General features: G+C 48.3%; 1 protein-coding gene and 18 non-coding genes across 19 annotated transcripts in view; all 19 read right to left on the reverse strand.

The window, feature by feature from the left end:
* LOC137049570 (uncharacterized) overlaps nucleotides 1-13,497 on the reverse strand; it is a 112,718-nt gene that overhangs the window by 76,600 nt on the left and 22,621 nt on the right. The gene's annotated exons all lie outside the window — the stretch shown is intronic.
* On the reverse strand, nucleotides 160-231 carry trnad-guc (transfer RNA aspartic acid (anticodon GUC)). Its single transcript has one exon. It is a non-coding gene; the product is annotated as a tRNA-Asp (tRNA).
* trnad-guc (transfer RNA aspartic acid (anticodon GUC)) lies at nucleotides 758-829 on the reverse strand. The gene has a single exon. It is a non-coding gene; the product is annotated as a tRNA-Asp (tRNA).
* On the reverse strand, nucleotides 1,955-2,026 carry trnad-guc (transfer RNA aspartic acid (anticodon GUC)). Its single transcript has one exon. It is a non-coding gene; the product is annotated as a tRNA-Asp (tRNA).
* trnad-guc (transfer RNA aspartic acid (anticodon GUC)) lies at nucleotides 3,173-3,244 on the reverse strand. The gene has a single exon. It is a non-coding gene; the product is annotated as a tRNA-Asp (tRNA).
* trnad-guc (transfer RNA aspartic acid (anticodon GUC)) lies at nucleotides 3,771-3,842 on the reverse strand. The gene has a single exon. It is a non-coding gene; the product is annotated as a tRNA-Asp (tRNA).
* On the reverse strand, nucleotides 4,380-4,451 carry trnad-guc (transfer RNA aspartic acid (anticodon GUC)). Its single transcript has one exon. It is a non-coding gene; the product is annotated as a tRNA-Asp (tRNA).
* trnad-guc (transfer RNA aspartic acid (anticodon GUC)) lies at nucleotides 4,979-5,050 on the reverse strand. The gene has a single exon. It is a non-coding gene; the product is annotated as a tRNA-Asp (tRNA).
* On the reverse strand, nucleotides 5,578-5,649 carry trnad-guc (transfer RNA aspartic acid (anticodon GUC)). The gene has a single exon. It is a non-coding gene; the product is annotated as a tRNA-Asp (tRNA).
* trnad-guc (transfer RNA aspartic acid (anticodon GUC)) lies at nucleotides 6,176-6,247 on the reverse strand. Its single transcript has one exon. It is a non-coding gene; the product is annotated as a tRNA-Asp (tRNA).
* Nucleotides 7,384-7,455, reverse strand: trnad-guc (transfer RNA aspartic acid (anticodon GUC)). Its single transcript has one exon. It is a non-coding gene; the product is annotated as a tRNA-Asp (tRNA).
* On the reverse strand, nucleotides 7,983-8,054 carry trnad-guc (transfer RNA aspartic acid (anticodon GUC)). The gene has a single exon. It is a non-coding gene; the product is annotated as a tRNA-Asp (tRNA).
* On the reverse strand, nucleotides 8,581-8,652 carry trnad-guc (transfer RNA aspartic acid (anticodon GUC)). Its single transcript has one exon. It is a non-coding gene; the product is annotated as a tRNA-Asp (tRNA).
* Nucleotides 9,190-9,261, reverse strand: trnad-guc (transfer RNA aspartic acid (anticodon GUC)). The gene has a single exon. It is a non-coding gene; the product is annotated as a tRNA-Asp (tRNA).
* On the reverse strand, nucleotides 9,788-9,859 carry trnad-guc (transfer RNA aspartic acid (anticodon GUC)). The gene has a single exon. It is a non-coding gene; the product is annotated as a tRNA-Asp (tRNA).
* Nucleotides 10,985-11,056, reverse strand: trnad-guc (transfer RNA aspartic acid (anticodon GUC)). Its single transcript has one exon. It is a non-coding gene; the product is annotated as a tRNA-Asp (tRNA).
* trnad-guc (transfer RNA aspartic acid (anticodon GUC)) lies at nucleotides 11,594-11,665 on the reverse strand. Its single transcript has one exon. It is a non-coding gene; the product is annotated as a tRNA-Asp (tRNA).
* On the reverse strand, nucleotides 12,203-12,274 carry trnad-guc (transfer RNA aspartic acid (anticodon GUC)). The gene has a single exon. It is a non-coding gene; the product is annotated as a tRNA-Asp (tRNA).
* Nucleotides 13,398-13,469, reverse strand: trnad-guc (transfer RNA aspartic acid (anticodon GUC)). The gene has a single exon. It is a non-coding gene; the product is annotated as a tRNA-Asp (tRNA).

Below are 13,497 nucleotides of genomic sequence, written 5' to 3' on the forward strand. Positions count from 1 at the left end.
ATAGCTGCCTTCCAAGAAGTTGACCCGGGTTCGATTCCAGACCAACGCAATTCTTTTGCTCAAAACTGTCGCCCGGGGCCCCTGGCCAGCTCTTTGTGTCACTTGTAAATGGAGCAATAACTTTTGAATGGGTCTTTGGGCAGCAGTAAAGGACTAGACCTCCCCGTCGGGGAATCGAACCCCGGTCTTCCGCGTGACAGGCGGAGATACTGTCCACTATACTAACGAGGAGTTGCAGAAGGCTGGCGTCGCACCCGATCAGCGCAACTGCTGCTCGCCGCAAACAGGCTTCCCATTTGCAGGTACGGCCTCATGAGTCATATCGCTTCAAAGAAGCCAACAGAACATCTATTATATAAATAAATATGAAGTGTCTGTATAAATTGTGGAATGTCACTGAATTAGAGAGCTTGTTTTTCAATGAAGAGATTGGTAGGTAGAGTCCATAGGTTAATGCATTTTTTTCAGTTGCGAGTCCAAACAGACAGAGTTTCAGTTCCTCTGCACACAGTCACTGATAATGTGTTGGGAGCATTGGCCGCGTAAGGTGGCGTTCAGCAAACAAGCAAAATGCCTGCGTTGGTGGTATAGTGGTGAGCATAGCTGCCTTCCAAGAAGTTGACCCGGGTTCGATTCCAACCAACGCAATTCTTTTGCTCAAAACTGTCGCCCGGGGCCCCTGGCCAGCTCTTTGTGTCACTTGTAAATGGAGCAATAACTTTTGAATGGGTCTTTGGGCAGCAGTAAAGGACTAGACCTCCCCGTCGGGGAATCGAACCCCGGTCTTCCGCGTGACAGGCGGAGATACTGTCCACTATACTAACGAGGAGTTGCGGAAGGAGGCGTCGCACCCGATCAGCGCAACTGCTGCTCGTCGCAAACAGGCTTCCCATTTGCAGGTACGGCCTCATGAGTCATATCGCTTCAAAGAAGCCAACAGAACATCTATTATATAAATAAATATGAAGTGTCTGTATAAATTGTGGAATGTCACTGAATTAGAGAGCTTGTTTTTCAATGAAGAGATTGGTAGGTAGAGTCCATAGGTTAATGCATTTTTTTCAGTTGCGAGTCCAAACAGACAGAGTTTCAGTTCCTCTGCACACAGTCGCTGAAAATGTGTTGGGAGCATTGACCGCCTAAGGTGGCGTTCAGCAAACAAGCAAAATGCCTGCGTTGGTGGTATAGTGGTGAGCATAGCTGCCTTCCAAGCAGTTGACCCGGGTTCGATTCCCGACCAACGCAATTCTTTTGCTCAAAACTGTCGCCCGGGGCCCCTGGCCAGCTCTTTGTGTCACTTGTAAATGGAGCAATAACTTTTGAATGGGTCTTTGGGCAGCAGTAAAGGACTAGACCTCCCCGTCGGGGAATCGAACCCCGGTCTTCCGCATGACAGGCGGAGATACTGTCCACTATACTAACGAGGAGTTGCAGAAGGCTGGCGTCGCACCCGATCAGCGCAACTGCTGCTCGCCGCAAACATCCTTCCCAATTGCAGGTACGGCCTTATGAGTCATATCGCTTCAAAGAAGCCAACAGAACATCTATTATATAAATAAATATGAAGTGTCTGTATAAATTGTGGAATGTCACTGAATTAGAGAGCTTCTTTTTCAATGAAGAGATTGGTAGGTAGAGTCCATAGGTTAATGCATTTTTTTCAGTTGCGAGTCCAAACAGACAGAGTTTCAGTTCCTCTGCACACAGTCGCTGAAAATGTTTTGGGAGCATTGACCGCCTAAGGTGGCGTTCAGCAAACAAGCAAAATGCCTGCGATGGTGGTATAGTGGTGACCATAGCTGCCTTCCAAGCAGTTGACCCGGGTTCGATTCCTGGCCAACGCAATTCTTTTGCTCAAAACTGTCGCCCGGGGCCCCTGGCCAGCTCTTTGTGTCACTTGTAAATGGAGCAATAACTTTTGAACGGGTCTTTGGGCAGCAGTAAAGAATTAGACCTCCCCGTCGGGGAATCGAACCCCGGTCTTCCGCGTGACAGGCGGAGATACTGTCCACTATACTAACGAGGAGTTGCGGAAGGCTGGCGTCGCACCCGATCAGCGCAACTGCTGCTCGCCGCAAACAGGCTTCCCATTTGCAGGTACGGCCTCATGAGTCATATCGCTTCACAGAAGCAAAGAGAAGCCAACAGAACATGTAATATATAATTAAATATAAAGTGTCTGTATAAATTGAGGAATGTCACTGAATTAGAGAGCTTGTTTTTCAATGAAGAGATTTGTAGGTCAGGTCCATAGGTTAATGCATTTTTTTCAGTTGCTGGTCCAAACAGACAGAGTTTCAGTTCCTCTGCACACAGTCACTGATAATGTGTTGGGAGCATTGACCGCGTAAGGTGGCGTTCAGCAAACAAGCAAAATGCCTGCGATGGTGGTATAGTGGTGACCATAGCTGCCTTCCAAGCAGTTGACCCGGGTTCGATTCCTGGCCAACGCAATTCTTTTGCTCAAAACTGTCGCCCGGGGCCCCTGGCCAGCTCTTTGTGTCACTTGTAAATGGAGCAATAACTTTTGAACGGGTCTTTGGGCAGCAGTAAAGAATTAGACCTCCCCGTCGGGGAATCGAACCCCGGTCTTCCGCGTGACAGGCGGAGATACTGTCCACTATACTAACAAGGAGTTGCGGAAGGCTGGCGTCGCACCCGATCAGCGCAACTGCTGCTCGCCGCAAACAGGCTTCCCATTTGCAGGTACGGCCTCATGAGTCATATCGCTTCACAGAAGCAAAGAGAAGCCAACAGAACATGTAATATATAATTAAATATAAAGTGTCTGTATAAATTGAGGAATGTCACTGAATTAGAGAGCTTGTTTTTCAATGAAGAGATTTGTAGGTCAGGTCCATAGGTTAATGCATTTTTTTCAGTTGCTGGTCCAAACAGACAGAGTTTCAGTTCCTCTGCACACAGTCACTGATAATGTGTTGGGAGCATTGACCGCGTAAGGTGGCGTTCAGCAAACAAGCAAAATGCCTGCGTTGGTGGTATAGTGGTGAGCATAGCTGCCTTCCAAGCAGTTGACCCGGGTTCGATTCCCGGCCAATGCAATTCTTTTGCTCAAAACTGTCGCCCGGGGCCCCTGGCCAGCTCTTTGTGTCACTTGTAAATGGAGCAATAACTTTTGAATGGGTCTTTGGGCAGCAGTAAAGGACTAGACCTCCCCGTCGGGGAATCGAACCCCGGTCTTCCGCGTGACAGGCGGAGATACTGTCCACTATACTAACGAGGAGTTGCGGAAGGAGGCGTCGCACCCGATCAGCGCAACTGCTGCTCGTCGCAAACAGGCTTCCCATTTGCAGGTACGGCCTCATGAGTCATATCGCTTCAAAGAAGCCAACAGAACATCTATTATATAAATAAATATGAAGTGTCTGTATAAATTGTGGAATGTCACTGAATTAGAGAGCTTGTTTTTCAATGAAGAGATTGGTAGGTAGAGTCCATAGGTTAATGCATTTTTTTCAGTTGCGAGTCCAAACAGACAGAGTTTCAGTTCCTCTGCACACAGTCGCTGAAAATGTGTTGGGAGCATTGACCGCCTAAGGTGGCGTTCAGCAAACAAGCAAAATGCCTGCGTTGGTGGTATAGTGGTGAGCATAGCTGCCTTCCAAGCAGTTGACCCGGGTTCGATTCCCGACCAACGCAATTCTTTTGCTCAAAACTGTCGCCCGGGGCCCCTGGCCAGCTCTTTGTGTCACTTGTAAATGGAGCAATAACTTTTGAATGGGTCTTTGGGCAGCAGTAAAGTACTAGACCTCCCCGTCGGGGAATCGAACCCCGGTCTTCCGCGTGACAGGCGGAGATACTGTCCACTATACTAACGAGGAGTTGCAGAAGGCTGGCGTCGCACCCGATCAGCGCAACTGCTGCTCGCCGCAAACATCCTTCCCAATTGCAGGTACGGCCTCATGAGTCATATCGCTTCAAAGAAGCAAAGAGAAGCCAACAGAACATGTAATATATAATTAAATATAAAGTGTCTGTATAAATTGAGGAATGTCACTGAATTAGAGAGCTTGTTTTTCAATGAAGAGATTGGTAGGTAGAGTCCATAGGTTAATGCATTTTTTTCAGTTGCGAGTCCAAACAGACAGAGTTTCAGTTCCTCTGCACACAGTCACTGATAATGTGTTGGGAGCATTGACCGCGTAAGGTGGCGTTGGGCAAACAAGCAAAACGCCTGCGTTGGTGGTATAGTGGTGAGCATAGCTGCCTTCCAAGAAGTTGACCCGGGTTCGATTCCCGACCAACGCAATTCTTTTGCTCAAAACTGTCGCCCGGGGCCCCTGGCCAGCTCTTTGTGTCACTTGTAAATGGAGCAATAACTTTTGAATGGGTCTTTGGGCAGCAGTAAAGGACTAGACCTCCCCGTCGGGGAATCGAACCCCGGTCTTCCGCGTGACAGGCGGAGATACTGTCCACTATACTAACGAGGAGTTGCAGAAGGCTGGCGTCGCACCCGATCAGCGCAACTGCTGCTCGTCGCAAACAGGCTTCCCATTTGCAGGTACGGCCTCATGAGTCATATCGCTTCAAAGAAGCCAACAGAACATCTATTATATAAATAAATATGAAGTGTCTGTATAAATTGTGGAATGTCACTGAATTAGAGAGCTTGTTTTTCAATGAAGAGATTGGTAGGTAGAGTCCATAGGTTAATGCATTTTTTTCAGTTGCGAGTCCAAACAGACAGAGTTTCAGTTCCTCTGCACACAGTCGCTGAAAATGTGTTGGGAGCATTGACCGCCTAAGGTGGCGTTCAGCAAACAAGCAAAATGCCTGCGTTGGTGGTATAGTGGTGAGCATAGCTGCCTTCCAAGCAGTTGACCCGGGTTCGATTCCCGACCAACGCAATTCTTTTGCTCAAAACTGTCGCCCGGGGCCCCTGGCCAGCTCTTTGTGTCACTTGTAAATGGAGCAATAACTTTTGAATGGGTCTTTGGGCAGCAGTAAAGGACTAGACCTCCCCGTCGGGGAATCGAACCCCGGTCTTCCGCGTGACAGGCGGAGATACTGTCCACTATACTAACGAGGAGTTGCAGAAGGCTGGCGTCGCACCCGATCAGCGCAACTGCAGCTCGCCGCAAACATCCTTCCCAATTGCAGGTACGGCCTCATGAGTCATATCGCTTCAAAGAAGCCAACAGAACATCTATTATATAAATAAATATGAAGTGTCTGTATAAATTGTGGAATGTCACTGAATTAGAGAGCTTCTTTTTCAATGAAGAGATTGGTAGGTAGAGTCCATAGGTTAATGCATTTTTTTCAGTTGCGAGTCCAAACAGACAGAGTTTCAGTTCCTCTGCACACAGTCGCTGAAAATGTTTTGGGAGCATTGACCGCCTAAGGTGGCGTTCAGCAAACAAGCAAAATGCCTGCGATGGTGGTATAGTGGTGACCATAGCTGCCTTCCAAGCAGTTGACCCGGGTTCGATTCCTGGCCAACGCAATTCTTTTGCTCAAAACTGTCGCCCGGGGCCCCTGGCCAGCTCTTTGTGTCACTTGTAAATGGAGCAATAACTTTTGAACGGGTCTTTGGGCAGCAGTAAAGAATTAGACCTCCCCGTCGGGGAATCGAACCCCGGTCTTCCGCGTGACAGGCGGAGATACTGTCCACTATACTAACGAGGAGTTGCGGAAGGAGGCGTCGCACCCGATCAGCGCAACTGCTGCTCGTCGCAAACAGGCTTCCCATTTGCAGGTACGGCCTCATGAGTCATATCGCTTCAAAGAAGCCAACAGAACATCTATTATATAAATAAATATGAAGTGTCTGTATAAATTGTGGAATGTCACTGAATTAGAGAGCTTGTTTTTCAATGAAGAGATTGGTAGGTAGAGTCCATAGGTTAATGCATTTTTTTCAGTTGCGAGTCCAAACAGACAGAGTTTCAGTTCCTCTGCACACAGTCGCTGAAAATGTGTTGGGAGCATTGACCGCCTAAGGTGGCGTTCAGCAAACAAGCAAAATGCCTGCGTTGGTGGTATAGTGGTGAGCATAGCTGCCTTCCAAGCAGTTGACCCGGGTTCGATTCCCGACCAACGCAATTCTTTTGCTCAAAACTGTCGCCCGGGGCCCCTGGCCAGCTCTTTGTGTCACTTGTAAATGGAGCAATAACTTTTGAATGGGTCTTTGGGCAGCAGTAAAGTACTAGACCTCCCCGTCGGGGAATCGAACCCCGGTCTTCCGCGTGACAGGCGGAGATACTGTCCACTATACTAACGAGGAGTTGCAGAAGGCTGGCGTCGCACCCGATCAGCGCAACTGCTGCTCGCCGCAAACATCCTTCCCAATTGCAGGTACGGCCTCATGAGTCATATCGCTTCAAAGAAGCAAAGAGAAGCCAACAGAACATGTAATATATAATTAAATATAAAGTGTCTGTATAAATTGAGGAATGTCACTGAATTAGAGAGCTTGTTTTTCAATGAAGAGATTGGTAGGTAGAGTCCATAGGTTAATGCATTTTTTTCAGTTGCGAGTCCAAACAGACAGAGTTTCAGTTCCTCTGCACACAGTCACTGATAATGTGTTGGGAGCATTGACCGCGTAAGGTGGCGTTGGGCAAACAAGCAAAACGCCTGCGTTGGTGGTATAGTGGTGAGCATAGCTGCCTTCCAAGAAGTTGACCCGGGTTCGATTCCCGACCAACGCAATTCTTTTGCTCAAAACTGTCGCCCGGGGCCCCTGGCCAGCTCTTTGTGTCACTTGTAAATGGAGCAATAACTTTTGAATGGGTCTTTGGGCAGCAGTAAAGGACTAGACCTCCCCGTCGGGGAATCGAACCCCGGTCTTCCGCGTGACAGGCGGAGATATTGTCCACTATACTAACGAGGAGTTGCAGAAGGCTGGCGTCGCACCCGATCAGCGCAACTGCTGCTCGTCGCAAACAGGCTTCCCATTTGCAGGTACGGCCTCATGAGTCATATCGCTTCAAAGAAGCCAACAGAACATCTATTATATAAATAAATATGAAGTGTCTGTATAAATTGTGGAATGTCACTGAATTAGAGAGCTTGTTTTTCAATGAAGAGATTGGTAGGTAGAGTCCATAGGTTAATGCATTTTTTTCAGTTGCGAGTCCAAACAGACAGAGTTTCAGTTCCTCTGCACACAGTCGCTGAAAATGTGTTGGGAGCATTGACCGCCTAAGGTGGCGTTCAGCAAACAAGCAAAATGCCTGCGTTGGTGGTATAGTGGTGAGCATAGCTGCCTTCCAAGCAGTTGACCCGGGTTCGATTCCCGACCAACGCAATTCTTTTGCTCAAAACTGTCGCCCGGGGCCCCTGGCCAGCTCTTTGTGTCACTTGTAAATGGAGCAATAACTTTTGAATGGGTCTTTGGGCAGCAGTAAAGGACTAGACCTCCCCGTCGGGGAATCGAACCCCGGTCTTCCGCGTGACAGGCGGAGATACTGTCCACTATACTAACGAGGAGTTGCAGAAGGCTGGCGTCGCACCCGATCAGCGCAACTGCAGCTCGCCGCAAACATCCTTCCCAATTGCAGGTACGGCCTCATGAGTCATATCGCTTCAAAGAAGCCAACAGAACATCTATTATATAAATAAATATGAAGTGTCTGTATAAATTGTGGAATGTCACTGAATTAGAGAGCTTCTTTTTCAATGAAGAGATTGGTAGGTAGAGTCCATAGGTTAATGCATTTTTTTCAGTTGCGAGTCCAAACAGACAGAGTTTCAGTTCCTCTGCACACAGTCGCTGAAAATGTTTTGGGAGCATTGACCGCCTAAGGTGGCGTTCAGCAAACAAGCAAAATGCCTGCGATGGTGGTATAGTGGTGACCATAGCTGCCTTCCAAGCAGTTGACCCGGGTTCGATTCCTGGCCAACGCAATTCTTTTGCTCAAAACTGTCGCCCGGGGCCCCTGGCCAGCTCTTTGTGTCACTTGTAAATGGAGCAATAACTTTTGAACGGGTCTTTGGGCAGCAGTAAAGAATTAGACCTCCCCGTCGGGGAATCGAACCCCGGTCTTCCGCGTGACAGGCGGAGATACTGTCCACTATACTAACGAGGAGTTGCGGAAGGAGGCGTCGCACCCGATCAGCGCAACTGCTGCTCGTCGCAAACAGGCTTCCCATTTGCAGGTACGGCCTCATGAGTCATATCGCTTCAAAGAAGCCAACAGAACATCTATTATATAAATAAATATGAAGTGTCTGTATAAATTGTGGAATGTCACTGAATTAGAGAGCTTGTTTTTCAATGAAGAGATTGGTAGGTAGAGTCCATAGGTTAATGCATTTTTTTCAGTTGCGAGTCCAAACAGACAGAGTTTCAGTTCCTCTGCACACAGTCGCTGAAAATGTGTTGGGAGCATTGACCGCCTAAGGTGGCGTTCAGCAAACAAGCAAAATGCCTGCGTTGGTGGTATAGTGGTGAGCATAGCTGCCTTCCAAGCAGTTGACCCGGGTTCGATTCCCGACCAACGCAATTCTTTTGCTCAAAACTGTCGCCCGGGGCCCCTGGCCAGCTCTTTGTGTCACTTGTAAATGGAGCAATAACTTTTGAATGGGTCTTTGGGCAGCAGTAAAGTACTAGACCTCCCCGTCGGGGAATCGAACCCCGGTCTTCCGCGTGACAGGCGGAGATACTGTCCACTATACTAACGAGGAGTTGCAGAAGGCTGGCGTCGCACCCGATCAGCGCAACTGCTGCTCGCCGCAAACATCCTTCCCAATTGCAGGTACGGCCTCATGAGTCATATCGCTTCAAAGAAGCAAAGAGAAGCCAACAGAACATGTAATATATAATTAAATATAAAGTGTCTGTATAAATTGAGGAATGTCACTGAATTAGAGAGCTTGTTTTTCAATGAAGAGATTGGTAGGTAGAGTCCATAGGTTAATGCATTTTTTTCAGTTGCGAGTCCAAACAGACAGAGTTTCAGTTCCTCTGCACACAGTCACTGATAATGTGTTGGGAGCATTGACCGCGTAAGGTGGCGTTGGGCAAACAAGCAAAATGCCTGCGTTGGTGGTATAGTGGTGAGCATAGCTGCCTTCCAAGAAGTTGACCCGTGTTCGATTCCCGACCAACGCAATTCTTTTGCTCAAAACTGTCGCCCGGGGCCCCTGGCCAGCTCTTTGTGTCACTTGTAAATGGAGCAATAACTTTTGAATGGGTCTTTGGGCAGCAGTAAAGGACTAGACCTCCCCGTCGGGGAATCGAACCCCGGTCTTCCGCGTGACAGGCGGAGATACTGTCCACTATACTAACGAGGAGTTGCAGAAGGCTGGCGTCGCACCCGATCAGCGCAACTGCTGCTCGCCGCAAACAGGCTTCCCATTTGCAGGTACGGCCTCATGAGTCATATCGCTTCAAAGAAGCCAACAGAACATCTATTATATAAATAAATATGAAGTGTCTGTATAAATTGTGGAATGTCACTGAATTAGAGAGCTTGTTTTTCAATGAAGAGATTGGTAGGTAGAGTCCATAGGTTAATGCATTTTTTTCAGTTGCGAGTCCAAACAGACAGAGTTTCAGTTCCTCTGCACACAGTCACTGATAATGTGTTGGGAGCATTGGCCGCGTAAGGTGGCGTTCAGCAAACAAGCAAAATGCCTGCGTTGGTGGTATAGTGGTGAGCATAGCTGCCTTCCAAGAAGTTGACCCGGGTTCGATTCCAACCAACGCAATTCTTTTGCTCAAAACTGTCGCCCGGGGCCCCTGGCCAGCTCTTTGTGTCACTTGTAAATGGAGCAATAACTTTTGAATGGGTCTTTGGGCAGCAGTAAAGGACTAGACCTCCCCGTCGGGGAATCGAACCCCGGTCTTCCGCGTGACAGGCGGAGATACTGTCCACTATACTAACGAGGAGTTGCGGAAGGAGGCGTCGCACCCGATCAGCGCAACTGCTGCTCGTCGCAAACAGGCTTCCCATTTGCAGGTACGGCCTCATGAGTCATATCGCTTCAAAGAAGCCAACAGAACATCTATTATATAAATAAATATGAAGTGTCTGTATAAATTGTGGAATGTCACTGAATTAGAGAGCTTGTTTTTCAATGAAGAGATTGGTAGGTAGAGTCCATAGGTTAATGCATTTTTTTCAGTTGCGAGTCCAAACAGACAGAGTTTCAGTTCCTCTGCACACAGTCGCTGAAAATGTGTTGGGAGCATTGACCGCCTAAGGTGGCGTTCAGCAAACAAGCAAAATGCCTGCGTTGGTGGTATAGTGGTGAGCATAGCTGCCTTCCAAGCAGTTGACCCGGGTTCGATTCCCGACCAACGCAATTCTTTTGCTCAAAACTGTCGCCCGGGGCCCCTGGCCAGCTCTTTGTGTCACTTGTAAATGGAGCAATAACTTTTGAATGGGTCTTTGGGCAGCAGTAAAGGACTAGACCTCCCCGTCGGGGAATCGAACCCCGGTCTTCCGCATGACAGGCGGAGATACTGTCCACTATACTAACGAGGAGTTGCAGAAGGCTGGCGTCGCACCCGATCAGCGCAACTGCTGCTCGCCGCAAACATCCTTCCCAATTGCAGGTACGGCCTCATGAGTCATATCGCTTCAAAGAAGCCAACAGAACATCTATTATATAAATAAATATGAAGTGTCTGTATAAATTGTGGAATGTCACTGAATTAGAGAGCTTCTTTTTCAATGAAGAGATTGGTAGGTAGAGTCCATAGGTTAATGCATTTTTTTCAGTTGCGAGTCCAAACAGACAGAGTTTCAGTTCCTCTGCACACAGTCGCTGAAAATGTTTTGGGAGCATTGACCGCCTAAGGTGGCGTTCAGCAAACAAGCAAAATGCCTGCGATGGTGGTATAGTGGTGACCATAGCTGCCTTCCAAGCAGTTGACCCGGGTTCGATTCCTGGCCAACGCAATTCTTTTGCTCAAAACTGTCGCCCGGGGCCCCTGGCCAGCTCTTTGTGTCACTTGTAAATGGAGCAATAACTTTTGAACGGGTCTTTGGGCAGCAGTAAAGAATTAGACCTCCCCGTCGGGGAATCGAACCCCGGTCTTCCGCGTGACAGGCGGAGATACTGTCCACTATACTAACGAGGAGTTGCGGAAGGCTGGCGTCGCACCCGATCAGCGCAACTGCTGCTCGCCGCAAACAGGCTTCCCATTTGCAGGTACGGCCTCATGAGTCATATCGCTTCACAGAAGCAAAGAGAAGCCAACAGAACATGTAATATATAATTAAATATAAAGTGTCTGTATAAATTGAGGAATGTCACTGAATTAGAGAGCTTGTTTTTCAATGAAGAGATTTGTAGGTCAGGTCCATAGGTTAATGCATTTTTTTCAGTTGCTGGTCCAAACAGACAGAGTTTCAGTTCCTCTGCACACAGTCACTGATAATGTGTTGGGAGCATTGACCGCGTAAGGTGGCGTTCAGCAAACAAGCAAAATGCCTGCGATGGTGGTATAGTGGTGACCATAGCTGCCTTCCAAGCAGTTGACCCGGGTTCGATTCCTGGCCAACGCAATTCTTTTGCTCAAAACTGTCGCCCGGGGCCCCTGGCCAGCTCTTTGTGTCACTTGTAAATGGAGCAATAACTTTTGAACGGGTCTTTGGGCAGCAGTAAAGAATTAGACCTCCCCGTCGGGGAATCGAACCCCGGTCTTCCGCGTGACAGGCGGAGATACTGTCCACTATACTAACGAGGAGTTGCGGAAGGCTGGCGTCGCACCCGATCAGCGCAACTGCTGCTCGCCGCAAACAGGCTTCCCATTTGCAGGTACGGCCTCATGAGTCATATCGCTTCACAGAAGCAAAGAGAAGCCAACAGAACATGTAATATATAATTAAATATAAAGTGTCTGTATAAATTGAGGAATGTCACTGAATTAGAGAGCTTGTTTTTCAATGAAGAGATTTGTAGGTCAGGTCCATAGGTTAATGCATTTTTTTCAGTTGCTGGTCCAAACAGACAGAGTTTCAGTTCCTCTGCACACAGTCACTGATAATGTGTTGGGAGCATTGACCGCGTAAGGTGGCGTTCAGCAAACAAGCAAAATGCCTGCGTTGGTGGTATAGTGGTGAGCATAGCTGCCTTCCAAGCAGTTGACCCGGGTTCGATTCCCGGCCAACGCAATTCTTTTGCTCAAAACTGTCGCCCGGGGCCCCTGGCCAGCTCTTTGTGTCACTTGTAAATGGAGCAATAACTTTTGAATGGGTCTTTGGGCAGCAGTAAAGGACTAGACCTCCCCGTCGGGGAATCGAACCCCGGTCTTCCGCGTGACAGGCGGAGATACTGTCCACTATACTAACGAGGAGTTGCGGAAGGAGGCGTCGCACCCGATCAGCGCAACTGCTGCTCGTCGCAAACAGGCTTCCCATTTGCAGGTACGGCCTCATGAGTCATATCGCTTCAAAGAAGCCAACAGAACATCTATTATATAAATAAATATGAAGTGTCTGTATAAATTGTGGAATGTCACTGAATTAGAGAGCTTGTTTTTCAATGAAGAGATTTGTAGGTAGAGTCCATAGGTTAATGCATTTTTTTCAGTTGCGAGTCCAAACAGACAGAGTTTCAGTTCCTCTGCACACAGTCACTGATAATGTGTTGGGAGCATTGACCGCGTAAGGTGGCGTTCAGCAAACAAGCAAAATGCCTGCGTTGGTGGTATAGTGGTGAGCATAGCTGCCTTCCAAGCGGTTGACCCGGGTTCGATTCCCGGCCAACGCAATTCTTTTGCTCAAAAATGTCTCCCGGGACCATGGCCAGCTCTTTGTGTCACTTGTAGCTGGAGCAATAACTTTTGAATGGGTCTTTGGGCAGCAGTAAAGAATTAGACCTCCCCGTCGGGGAATCGAACCCCGGTCTTCCACGTGACAGGCGGAGATACTGTCCACTATACTAACGAGGAGTTGCGGAAGGAGGCGTCGCACCCGATCAGCGCAACTGCTGCTCGTCGCAAACAGGCTTCCCATTTGCAGGTACGGCCTCATGAGTCATATCGCTTCAAAGAAGCCAACAGAACATCTATTATATAAATAAATATGAAGTGTCTGTATAAATTGTGGAATGTCACTGAATTAGAGAGCTTGTTTTTCAATGAAGAGATTGGTAGGTAGAGTCCATAGGTTAATGCATTTTTTTCAGTTGCGAGTCCAAACAGACAGAGTTTCAGTTCCTCTGCACACAGTCGCTGATAATGTGTTGGGAGCATTGACCGCCTAAGGTGGCGTTCAGCAAACAAGCAAAATGCCTGCGTTGGTGGTATAGTGGTGAGCATAGCTGCCTTCCAAGCAGTTGACCCGGGTTTGATTCCCAGCCAACACAATTCTTTTGCTCAAAACTGTCGCCCGGGGCCCCTGGCCAGCTCTTTGTGTCACTTGTAAATGGAGCAATAACTTTTGAATGGGTCTTTGGGCAGCAGTAAAGGACTAGACCTCCCCGTCGGGGAATCGAACCCCGGTCTTCCGCGTGACAGGCGGAGATACTGTCCACTATACTAACGAGGAGTTGCAGAAGGCTGGCGTCGCACCCGAT

This window comes from Pseudorasbora parva, chromosome 2 (genome assembly GCF_024679245.1).
Source record: "Pseudorasbora parva isolate DD20220531a chromosome 2, ASM2467924v1, whole genome shotgun sequence".
Lineage (NCBI taxonomy): Eukaryota > Metazoa > Chordata > Actinopteri > Cypriniformes > Gobionidae > Pseudorasbora > Pseudorasbora parva.